The sequence below is a fragment of the Dermacentor variabilis genome, chromosome 8 (assembly GCF_050947875.1).
Source record: "Dermacentor variabilis isolate Ectoservices chromosome 8, ASM5094787v1, whole genome shotgun sequence".
Classification (NCBI taxonomy): domain Eukaryota; kingdom Metazoa; phylum Arthropoda; class Arachnida; order Ixodida; family Ixodidae; genus Dermacentor; species Dermacentor variabilis.
Window position 1 is genome coordinate 98,647,697 of NC_134575.1, and position 13,203 is coordinate 98,660,899.

Here is a 13,203-nt window from a genome sequence, read left to right on the forward strand (position 1 = left end):
ACAGAATGTAATCGTATTGTTTTCATGCTGCCTTCTATCATTTCTCACATCACGTGCCTTGGCCTCATTCGCGTACTTGCATGGATGTCTAAAGGAGCCGGATGCAGCTACTGACTAAGTCAAAGGTTCGTCTATCGGAGCGCATGACAGAATTCACCGAAATCACCGTGCCGAGTGGCAGCACTGCGACGCGTAGTGCTATATACAGACTGGCCATCAGCGCGGTCTCTCTCTAGGACCATGTGACTTTATGTACCATCTCTATCGAAGGTCCATTCATCAGAGCACACAACAGAACTCACTGAAATCACCACACCGACTGGCAGTGGGCCAGTGCCACCAGCGCCTTTGCTGAGGGAGGGACCGCATGGGTACGCTGGCATGATGAGTGGCATCAGAGCCAGCTGTGGAAGGAGACGAATGCGTGAGCAGTGGCACGAGCGCGTCTCTGTGACCACGCAACTTTTTAAGGCGAAAGCCTTTAATGACTCATGCTTGCAGAATACGTCACACTGCGCTAGGAGGCGCTGGTGACGTCACCAGAGTGGTGCACATACTGCGCATACGCCCAATAGATGGCGCCACACTCGTGCTTCAAAATGGCATCGGTACACGCTCCTCGCTAGCTGAGTCAGTCGTATGTCTTCGAAGCGCGCTCCCGTTTCTCCAGCAACCAAGTGCGCTCGCGCTGCTGAACGAAAGCACAAGTCGCGACAGGCTCAGTGGCAACATTCAAGTGGAAAGGTTGTTCCACGGGATTGCTTAGCCAGTGACTTCAAATTAGGTCTAATTGGCATTATGAACCCCAATGATGTCTAATTGTAAGAACTTGGATCTGCAGTGATCATAAATTGTGAGCAATTGGGCACCATTGAAAACCCCAATTGGACTCAATGTCTTTCGGCAACCCAATATCACTATATATGCTGATACTGTACAGTTCGTGTAGCGGCTTACTTGTCATGTGGAGCAACTTGGCTTTGTAGTAGCCACCGAAGACAGTGTTGTCACCGGTCCACTATACATCATACAATTCAGTGCCGTCAAAATCGGCAATGCTTGTCGGGTGAAAGTCCCCAATCGCATTGGGTTCAACAACCTCAGTTGCCGAGTCAACCTTGTATTGAACGCAAACGACACCACTAAACAGAGTCAAATGGGCTTTGTAGAAGCACGTGCACAGCAGGGCAATTCAGACAAAACACAATTGCACACCAGGCAGGCCACGCACACTACGTCGAGGTATGGATACGACTTCAGGGGAGCGATCAAATCCGAACCATTACAATCGTGCTCCTAGTGGTTATTGATCTGTAGAAACGAAACCAAAAACACCAAAAAGCGCAGTGTTCTAAAAGCAGTAATCATACACCACTGCAAGTCATATACCACTTTATATTTTACATTTATGCACTGGATTTAGTTCTCTGCATCGTAGAGGCGGCACAGGCAGAGTGTTGCAGTTAGGTAGAATGTTGGGCTAGAATAAACGGGACACATTACAAATCGGTGGGAATTATATGCTGTGTTTTTGTGCGAGCTTGGCGTCGTCCACCTCGATGCCCTCTCCCCATCCATTCGCCAAGCCATGAGAAAAGTTTCTTTTTCCGGTGAAATATATTCGAGTGGGTTGGTATGGAATCATGTCACTAAAAGGCAGGCTTGCAAACACAGGCACGAGTAACGAAAGGGGGCAAGACAGATGCCGCCGTTTGCCTCACCCTTTTTGTCTTTCTCTGCAATTTTATTATTTTTTTGTGTGTGTGTTTGCATGCCTGTCTTACATTGTCATAAAGCTTTTTTCCTTCCTCCATGCAGCCAGCCTACCAGCACATCCTCATGAAACGAGGGATGCAGCTGACATAAACTATAGGTAGGACTAACTCGCTTCCAGGCCTCCTGTAATACTGCATCACTTTTACTCGTGGCTTGTATCCCAGCCGTAAATGCGTCAGCATACACAAAACTAGATCGTTCAGAGTCTGCCGTTCAGCACGTAGCGTAAAAGCTTGCACACAAATAAATAAATAAATATATATATATATATATATATATATATATATCTATATATATATATCTATATATATATATATATATATATATATATATATATATATATATATATATATATATATATATATATATATATATATATATAGTCACGTGTGCATACACATATTTGACGTTTGAGAGCGGGGTCACTCGCAGTGCATGGTCATGCAGGGACATGGCGTTTCTTGCAAAGAATTTAGCTTTTATGCGAGTGAAGTAAATGAATATGTATTTAAAAAAGGATTAAAAGTAAGCGTGTTTCTATGTCATGTGTAAAAAACTACAGCTGCAAACAAAATTGCAGACTATATGGTAGGTTTCTTTTAATAATGCATATGACTTCCTAACGTAGTCAATACTTAACACGTGCGAGCGTGAAATCAAAAGTTACATTAACTTCAAATACAGGAGCCATATCAGAATGTAGAATAACGAGCACAACACAAAGAAAATTTGCCTATGCCTATAACATGCACAGACAGCGAAGGAAGTATAAGTAATATTTTGTATCCATATTCATGCATTCATCCAGAGATTCATCCCATTTTTTGTAGAAATCTAGCAAAATGTTTTTGGTGCAAGGAGTGTATAAATGCCGTTTGTAGCAAATATATTTACATCGAGAATAAAACCAATGTTTCTTTGACCACCCCGTTCTAATGGGGATGCTCATAGTATCCATTCACTTATCCATCCTTCCTCCATGTCCTCTATGTAGGAAACTATAATCCATTCATCCATTCGTGCAGCCATTTTCGTGCAGAACAATTCCTATTCTTAACAAACAACCATAATCTGACGCACGTTTGGCGGCATATAGTAGCGAATGAAATGTCTCAAATATCGCCGAAACGTTACCGGCAGTATCTGCAGCCTGGATCGAGCAGCCAAGTCGCAAGGCAAACTTGGAAGCATGTGTCGAAAAGAACTTCTCTTGCCGCTGCTACTACTAAGGTACGTATGTGTGCAATGCACTTTATTAGATAGAATTTACTGGAGTGCAAACACGAAATTAAGAGTGGATAATAAGCGTATGTATGGGATGTTACGGAAACTACACACCTTCTAGCAACGTCTTTACAGCCGGCATGATTACTGAAAGGATTACGTGTGGTTCACAAAGTATTTTCTGTGTTGTGCCATTGCTGTTATCAATTCTTTAAAGCCCACTTACTGGTGTGTGAAACACGCAACAGTGCGACACCGGCACCCACCACGGTAGGCAATGGCGTTGTGCTGTTGAGCTCAATTAAAATAATAAAAAAGTCCAAGGTGCCCTTAGCTATCGCCTAAGAGTCGCGAATGTGAACGCCTTGTGAAGCCTACTGTAATTATCCTTGATGCATCCTGATCCACCTTAATCCTCCCTCGTCCACCTTAACCTTACTTTGCATTAAACCTCATTAATACACCTTAATGGACCTTAGTCCAACCTAATCATTCTACATTTACCGTAATTCACCCAAATCTTCCTTAATACACCCTAGTCCACCTCAATTCGATCACTAATCAATCATTAATCATCTCTTATACATGGCTGGACATGCTTTGGTTTGCTTCTGGCCATCTTCGGGTCACGTGATATTTTGTGTACCTCGCAACGTGACCATGAAACAAGAGATCTAAGGCTTTCACCTAAAATGGAATAGAGGTTGGATCCCCACCAGGTGGCCGCATTTCAATGTAGGCGGAATGCAGAAATACTTGTGCACTTAAGTTTAAGTGCACATTACTCCCCCACTATGGCATGTCTAACAATCAGATGTTAGTTTTCACATGTAAAACCGCAGGATTTGTTTCGTTTAAAATTGCCAGTACGCAGGGTCAGTGCGCTGTAGGTGCAGAAGGTAGTCGCCATTAACCACGGCACATCCTGGAGCTGTGGATGTAAGTCATTCCTTCAAATATCCAGGTAATTACTGTTGTTTTCAGAATTGAACATAAAGAATAAGAATTTCAAAAATCAGACGCAGCCATCTTCGCGTTTTATTCTTGGTCCAATACATAACTCTGCTTTGCACAAATTAGGAATGTGTCAACACTCCTCAAAGCTCCATTGCAAGCAGCATTTGGGGAAAGAACACTTGAGTTTCAAAGAATGTATGTGTGAAGGTATTCCATTTTTTCTTTGCTCCATGTTGTTTCAGAACACGCCAGCCAACCTGCACAGCCTTCCCACAGATTCCACTTGTGGCGATACCACTGAAGACCACGGTGATAATTCAAGGCAGAACAGCTCCAGCCTTGCAGAAATATCTGCTGTCGCAAATACGAGTGCAATTGCCAGTTCTGTGGAAGAAGAGGAAATTAGCCAAGCTGCAAGTGAAAGAGATGTTCATTGTGATGAAGATGCAACAAGCTTCGGTGGTAGTGAACTCAATTTTGCTTCTCAGTTGAGCTCGGACAGTGATCCTCAAGAAGCAGATGAAACAGACAGCAATGATGAAGGAAGTGCACAGATGCATGGTGACGAAGGAAGTGGGAGTGAAGCTGCAGGAGATGACGATTTCGTGAAGTATTTTGTGAAACTAGGACGGGAAACCCTACCTTATCAGGCGACAACAAAAGCAGAAGCTTTTCTGCTTGTGCTCACATATATTGTCACTGCAGGATTGACATGGGCACAAGTTCAAGGACTTTTAACTCTGATCAGTGCCTTGTTTGGGGAGAAAGTTGTGCCATGCGCTACCTACTCCCTGATAAAGTTGTGGAAAAGCAAAAAAGAAGCGTTGAGGGTGCACTTATACTGTCAAGCCTGCCATAAATACCTCGGACTATCTTGTGATGCCAAAAATAAGTCCAGTGTAACCTGTGCTTCCTGTGGTGCATAAAAGAGACTTCAAGGGTTAATGAGCTCTGGGAGTTTCTTTTTAAGGTTTAACTTGAAGCAGCAGTTGTTGGAACTCTTGAAACAAGTTAGAAGAGTGCTCCACACTAACTTACAGAAGCTGTCATCAAGACCTCTAGTGCCAGGTGTATTTTCTGACATCACCAATGGAAGTCTGTACCGTAGCGTACGAAAGCAGGTAAACATGGCGTGGAGTGACATCACATTGACCTTTAACAGTGATGGGGCACCTGTGTTTGATTCCAGCAAGAGCACAATTTGGCCAATTCAAGTAATGATAAATGAGCTGCCAGTTTTGATGTGGCGGCAAAATGTGCTCGTCTCAGGGCTGTGGTTCTCAAGGACTCATCCATCGATGCATCTCTTCGTGACACAATTTGTTGAAGAAGTCGCTAATGTTCGAACTCTAGTGTGGTCTCATGCTGGTAGGACCATTAGATCAGCAGTGCATGCAGTTGTTTGTAGTGTGGACTCTCCGGCCAAGGCAGCTATCTTAAACAGCAAGCAGTTCAATGGATACTTTGGGTGCAGCTGGTGCTTGCAGCAAGGTGAAGTTATTGATGGTGTGCTCGACTCTTACCTGTTTTCTAAGCTTATAATAAATGTATTAGCTTTGTTTGGAAGATAGGGGTAAACCTGTTTTGTGCGTTTTATCACAATCTTAATATCCGTGCACTGAAAACTGGACTAACGATGCTACATTTAAGATCATGAGATGGTGCACATTTAGTAATATGGTAGCACATTTGAGCGACAAGTGCAGGCAATGTATGGATGAAAAGCTCCAGAAAAGGTTACACAGCTGAATTGGAAACTGTCATGCCTTTCTTTCCGTTACTCTAGAGTGGAAAGAAATAGTAACATTCTGGTTCAATTCTGGTGTGAGCAAAATATAAAATTTTATCTTGGTTTTTGGTTTTCGGTTCAGATCCAGTTCACTTAGTGTTTCATCTCTCAAGCTACAGTCCCAATTATGCAGTCTTTCCCTCCGTCGCCGTATTTCTAGCCTGTGCCTATTTCACAAATTTTATTATTCCCAGCTCAAACAGCAGCCATACATCTGCGCACCGCCATCACGCACGTCTCACCGAATTGGTCACCCGCTGAAAGTCTCACGCCAACATGCCCATACGACTACATTTTCCAAGTCATTCTTCCTCCGAACAGCAAGCGATTGGAACGACCTTCCCCATGAAATTGCAGCCATCACCTGTCCATCAACCTTCCTAGAAAAAGTTACGTCCCACCTGTCATCATGAAAAAAAAATGTTTTACTTTCTCACGTTAACCCCACCCCTTATGTAAAACCCCCTGCAGGGGGTCTTTAAGAAAATAAAAATGAAATGAAACCAACTTGCTGTAGGGTGTAAAAAGAACTGATGCTTTAAAATGTCTTTTTTTTCTAATGCAATGCATGAATTGTTCAAGCAGGTCACTGTTATCAATATGGGTCAGCTGGCAGTCATAGTATTTATAAACTTGTTGTGCTACTCCAAACCCTTCTGAATAAAATTAATGCTGGTGTTTCAAGCATTTGGTTGGTTTCGTGATTGGAATTCCAGAAAAGCAGGGATTTCTGCAGTCATGTTAGCTTACCAAGTGTGTGGGAGAGCAAAAGCACATATGGCCAGTTAAGAGCATACTCTGCATTTCAGGGGGACCTTGAGTGGTTATCAGATGCAGTGCAGCAGAGAATAGATCATTTTTTTCTCTTACGTAAAAGATGCAGTGTTGGATGTCAGAATCTAAGTTGCAGTCACTAATATATTGAGCCAATTTGCTAACTTTCTAATTATGAACTTTGAAAGAATATTATTGCAAAATTAAAGTCTGCTAGAACATAAAGGGGCCATGACACGGTCCTCCAGCTCTTCTCAATACATCATTGTAACTGAAAGTAGAGGTCATATGGTCATACACGCAAAAAAACTAGTCTCTCACTGCACATATTCGCTCCAAATTTTAAGTTCAAATCACTGCCTCTAAGCCTCTTCCGTGACAGCAACTGCCATTTTGGCAAGTACTGTGAGACATCAGGAAGTGCGGGGCCACTGCTATGTTGTTTACTCTGAATTAGCTGAAAAGCACATCAGACATTTTGCTCTGGGTGCTCTGGCACCAGACAACACTGTTGAATTGTGCCCACAGTTTTCTCGATCGTGGGATAAAAGTAAGACAAACCAGAGTATACCTGCAAAAAATATCTTGGGTGACCATCAATATGCAGTGAGAAAAAAACAAAAGACACATGGCGAACATGGCTTATTTCTGACTTGTGCAATCACTGCCAGTGCCTCATGTACATAAAAGCACGGCCTTTGAGATCAGTGTCCGTTACCTTGAGGAAGTTGCTTCCAGTGGTGTGATTTGATTTCCTCACCACTTAGACTATAGAGCCATTCAACTGCAACAAAAGAATGTTAAAATAGGAGTTTTGTACCACACTAAATGTGCTCGTATTCTTCCAGCTTGATCTGGGACGCATGCGGTGTAACATGAAATCCATAATTCAAGTGTGAAACATTGGCTTAATGGCTCCTGCAAGTGCACAGCATGGACTGCTCTTATGAGAAACGCAGGAGCACATGACTGCACTTTTCGGGGCACCCCATACGGCTGCCAAAAGTACTCGCTCAGGCGTATTGAGAGCCAAAGACAGGGCCTGTGGCATGTTGTTGAGTATTCTTATGGCGCACCTTATGGATCACCCGATTGTACCACCAGTTTTCATTGGACGCCGGCATTTCCCTTGGTATACTTGAATGTACAACATTCCTCTATCTAAAGTGCCTAAATTATTGCCAGGTATGAGGTCAAGGCTATTTGTTTGTTTTTTTAATGGCAATAGCCATTATGCAGATCACAATGAGTCTTCAGGTAGTGCCTTCTTTCATTGTGCATGTTTGTGTGTATGTGGTAATTGTCAAATGGGGTAGAGAAGTGGTTTTGAAATCACAAGTTTTTCTCTGCAGTATAGCATGTCTCTCCAAGTGATGGTAGTGGGAGCATGTGTGCAGTGAAAACAGGTTTGACATGTGGGTTGAGACAATTAGATGGGCCACATTACATGTGCTTCATAGAGAACTAGAGCCTAGGGCTGTATTTTCCACCTTTGCCTTTTTTTTCGATCTTCTTGTCCTTTGTCATTAGCTTGTACATGACTTACATGTGGCTGCACTGTTGTTATCACTGGGATGGGATTGATCATTTGGCATGCCATATGACAAAAATGAAAAACAATGGCAACATTAGAAAATATGGGCTCTGGCTTTTGGAAGCATTGTAAAATCATGTGCTACTGTGATATGATGGATATGGTGTGCGACTCCACACAGTCTTTGCAGAGCAATAATCCATGTTCATTGTGTCAGGAACAGTAAACTTAAAAAATTTATCTCAGTAGAAAATAATGTTAGTTAATGAGCAGTCTTTAAAAATTTTAACATGTCAGCCCATTGCAAATACAGGAACAGGCTGGGAAAATCTAGTTTAAACTCATTTAAACGTGACTTCTTGGTGATTGATATTGCATATATACAGTAATTTACTTTCAAAAGCAAAACATTTAGTCTTAGATTTTGCTACTGCAGGTTTATAATTAGCCTACTGTGTCCACACGGTTCAGTTAAGGTTTACATACTGATAGACCTGCTTAATTATGCTGTAGTTAAGTGCATAATAATATGTCTACCTATTTGTCATGTACATGATCTAGCAAGCTTTAACACAGAAATCATTTTGATGAACAAAAAAAATTGTCTTTGCAGGTACACTGAAGTACTCATTTTGCAGCGAAGTGCCTGGAAGGACACACAGTCGTGTGTTGAAAGCAATGGTGGAAGCAGTGCAGAAGGAACCAGTGTTCGGCATAAAAGGTCCATCCACTCTGATCAAGCTTTGATCTCGTCTGGGGCCTGCCTCCTGACTATATGCACTGCGTCTTGGAAGGTGTGACCAAACAGGTTACTGAAATGTGGCTGTCAGCTACAGGTTCCACATGGTATATTGCGAGGCACATAAAGCTAATTGATTCGAGGTTGCTCTCGATAAAGCCACCAATCATCTTTTCAAGATCAGGACGGCCTTTGTCAGATCGTGCTTTTTGGAAGACTGCAGAGTGGTGCTCTTGGCTTCTTTTCTACAGCCTTTCATGTCTCTCTGACATATTGCCGCGACCTTATCCGACACATTTCGCACTTCTTGCAAAAGGCTGTGTTTCTTTTATTGAAGGATGTTATCCTGGAAGATGAAATTTGTGTTGCTGAGAGGTCTCTCTTAACATATGTTCAGCAGATGGCCAAGCTGTATGGGCAGAACAAAATGACTTTTAATGTGCATCAATTATTGCACCTCACAAAAGTCAACATGAATCTTTGGCCCCTTGTGGGCTACATCAACGTTTCCCTTCGAAGATGGAATTGGCAGGGCACTGCAGCTTGCGACAGCAGCTAAATATGTGCCTGCTCAGATTGCTGAATGGTGCATCATGCAACAAACCTTCAGAACAGTTTCAGTGCATATGGACCTTTCACCAAGTATTTTGTCTGCCAAAAAAGAGCTTGAACATAGTTTTAAATGATGTTCTCAGACATGTGTTCTTGGACAGGCACAGCCAGTTGTTGATATGCCAGATATCCTTTTAAAGGGGCTTTTTGTTTCAAGATTTGGTAATGTTCCACAAGTGTCCAAGTACTTGAGAGCCCAGGTAGGCACCATGATTATTCACAGTTCTGAGTATTGTGTGCCTAGCAAAACTTGCTCTTGCTACGTTAAAATGTCTGATGGAAGGATGGATAGTTGGGCGTGTTGGTTAAGCTTAATCTGAAGTGAAGGCGCTAAAAAGATGATGGACGAAGAAGGAACACATATACAGACAGGGCGCCACTTCCAACAATGTTTAATCAGGAAAAATGCCACTGACTTATACTAGGAGCACCATCACAGTTTCTCAGTGCGCATTCGCGTTCAGGTAAAGTTCTTTGCATGATAGTGATATGGATGCAACACTTACGTAGTTATCACCAGCTTCAATGATTCTTTTGGCCTCAATTATTAGTCGAACCCATTTGTCATGGCTTCTGGAAACCAAGTGCAGGCGTGGAAGTATGGCTTACATTTGCAATTTCTACAATGAATTGCCAGGTGGCCCTCCCTCCCATTGTTGACTTTGTTATTGCGTTGCCTCAGCCTGTCATTCAGGCCCACATACTTTCTACCACAATCTAAAGGAATCTCATAAACAACTCCTGCCTGATAATCTACGTATTTGTTATCGTGTTTAGTGACACAGGCCGGTGCCTTGCGGGAAAAAGGGTTGGCCATTCTACAAAGCTTAGAGAGCTTGCACGGGGCAGAAAACATGATATTTCCGTTAGCTCGCTTTGCAATCTTTTTCAAATTATGCTACATGCGGTGCATGTAGGGTATGACAGCTACATTCTCTTTTTCGCGGGGTGACCCCTAGTCCGGTTGGCAAGTTCGCGACTTCATCAGTATGTGTGTCAGGTATGTGTGTCAGCATAACAGTGCATACAAATACGGCCGTCTACACAGCCACATTTCATTCAGCGAAGCGCTGCGGTGATCGAGTGCGACGTACATGCTGGCAGCTTTCGCGTCTTTCGCGTAACAGCGGCATGGGCACCGCGCCATGTCGCCGCTTTCTGCTTGCACTGTGCAAAGGGAAAGGTGGTCTATTTTAAATCGATATATTTGAAAATGAATCGTCATAAAGCACTTGTCAGTTCAAATCTGCCGATAACGGGCACATACGAACTGGTTCTCTGCACTGCATATATATCTTTCACTGAACGTAACAAGGGCTGATCAAAGTTTGTGGATTTCAACTCTCGAAGAATGGTTCAATTCTTTCGAAGGATGAGAACGTATAAATATATGCGGAGGCATTGTGGAAATAGCGCTGTCGATGAACGGCTGATATCTAGCTGGTACGGCAGTTGATCAGCAGTTTCGTCAGCATTGCATGGAAGTTCACTGAAGCCTGCACACTGCGAGGACTCGCGTTCGCTAGTCACGACGTCAGTCTATTGTGACTACATTAAGTGGTCTGCATACTAGTTTGTTTGTCGAACATACTTAAGAAGCCCAAAAGTTCTCAGCATATACGAGGCACATATATGATTCCGCAATCGTATTGCTGTTGGAAGCGGTCTTGAAGCGACATCGTCAAAAATCGTATTTCTGTTGGAGGGTCACCTATAAGCTTGAGGGACCTTCGGGAATCTTATCGGTGTGGGAAGCGCGCCCATAGAAAGCCTTGAGGGAAATCCAACAAGCATACTGCTGTTGGAGCCTCGCCAACCGCAGGTTTGAAGGACCGTCAAGAATATTATTGGTGTGGGAAGCGTGTCGATAGAGCGTCTTGAGGGACCTTCAAGAATCTTCATCTTCATCGTCATCAGCCTGGTTACGCCCACTGCAGAGCAAAGGCCTCTCCCATACTTCTCCAACAACCCCGGTCATGTACTAATTGTGGCCACGTCGTCACCACAAACTTCTTAATCTCATCCGCCCACCTAACTTTGTGCCGCCCCCTACTATGCTTCCCTTCCCTTGGAATCCAGTCCGTAACCCTTAATGACCATCGGTTATTTTCCCTCCTCAATACATGTCCTGCCCATTTCTTTTTCTTGATTTCAACTAAGATGTCATTAACTCGCATTTGTTCCCTCACCCAATCTGCTCTTTTCTTATCCCTTAACTCAAGAATCTTATTTGTGTGGGAAGCGTGCCCACAGGCTGTCCTGTGCGACCTTTAGGAATCTCATCGGTGTTGGAATGGTGCCAACAAGAAATCCTGAAGGACCGTCAAGAACTCTGTGGGTCCAACAAGATCGCTCTGTCGGATTTTTTGACTGGGTTATCAGCTCGTTTGACAAAGATAGGCTGACGTAGAGACTAGGAGAATTCCTTTCGTCATTGTACAGAGTTGAAATCATTACAACTTCTTTTCAGATGACTGCAGTTCAGCATTTGTATAAAGCCACTAGGAAGCAAAGTTGCTGTCAGAACCAGCAGTTTGCTGTTAAAAGTAAAAGTGGCCAACATGCTACATGGTGGATAGCAATTTTCGTACACCTGGCTAACACATTTTTCTTGCATACATTACAGCCATACAGTGTTCCTGCCATCAGCATGGTGTCACTCTGGGTCAATGTCAGTCTTCGTTGATAATCAGCACAAAAACACGCCCACAGAAATCGGCTAACTTTCTTAGCACCTCTGATTTTAACAGTGCATTTTTGTGTTTGCAACCACTGGAACTGATCCTGCAGGATGATTAGTAAATTGTGTAGCGTACCCGTGATCTCTTCTGTTCCACACCTGCAACCATGGATGAAAGGCTGCTCCCAGCGAGGGGTACCTTCCTTATGGGGCGACGCACCTGTAAACTCCGGGTTAAGTTTTGTCTCTGTGACTGTTGAAGCAAGCCCACACAAATCCTCTGTTAACTTTTGATACAGGTGAATTCGTACAATGCATTTTTGTGTCTATGACTGCTGAAGCGAGCATGCTGATAACCTTTAGTTAATTGAGTAGTCGTCAAGGTACCAGTGACGGCTTCAGCAATATTTGGTTGTGACCACGGAAAGGTCTTATTCAGTTTCTGTTTACTTGTTTAGAGGCCTTTGAGCCTGTGAACAATTAAAGTGAATTTGTATCTGTGACCACTCAAGTACCGTAAGGATCTTGTCACTTCTAGTACCTGTGAAATCAGTTTGGTTTTGTGCTGAAGCAAGTGTCTTGTAACTGCATTTGTACCTGCGAACTCTCCAGTAATGTTCGTGTCTGCAACTGCTTAAGTGATCCTTCAGTAATATTATTAATGCCCAGTGTATCTATCAAATCTTTAGTAATTTTATTGTGTGACACCGTTGGAGCAGGCCCGCACAAAATCTGGAGTAGCTTCCTTCATGGCTGAGACACCTATGAACTTTACAGCATATATTGCATTTATGTGCATGCGACCGCTGAATTGAGCCAGCCGGCAGTAGACCTCCTACTACATTTGTAACTCCCGTCCTTGCAGAAGGTTTTCAAGATTCTTTTACTGACCGAGGTGCATATGAAAAATATTAGCTCAATTTGAATTAAAGTGGTCTCGTCACTACACGAAAGTGTCAAGGTTTGCTCTGGTGACCTTTCCCAGAATTTGTTATGGATACAGAGCGCATTTGCTACATGAATGGATGATCATACAGAAGTTGTTTGTGTCTATATATGACCACTGAACTAGTCTCAAGTAGTTTTGTTAAAGCCTAATGTAGTTGTGACGTCTTTAG

At 43.0% G+C, this 13,203-nt stretch overlaps 1 protein-coding gene across 3 annotated transcripts in view; it reads right to left on the minus strand.

Moving 5' to 3' along the window:
- The window catches only part of LOC142590452 (uncharacterized), a 101,985-nt gene that overhangs the window by 30,845 nt on the left and 57,937 nt on the right, over positions 1–13,203 (minus strand). The window lies entirely within an intron of this gene.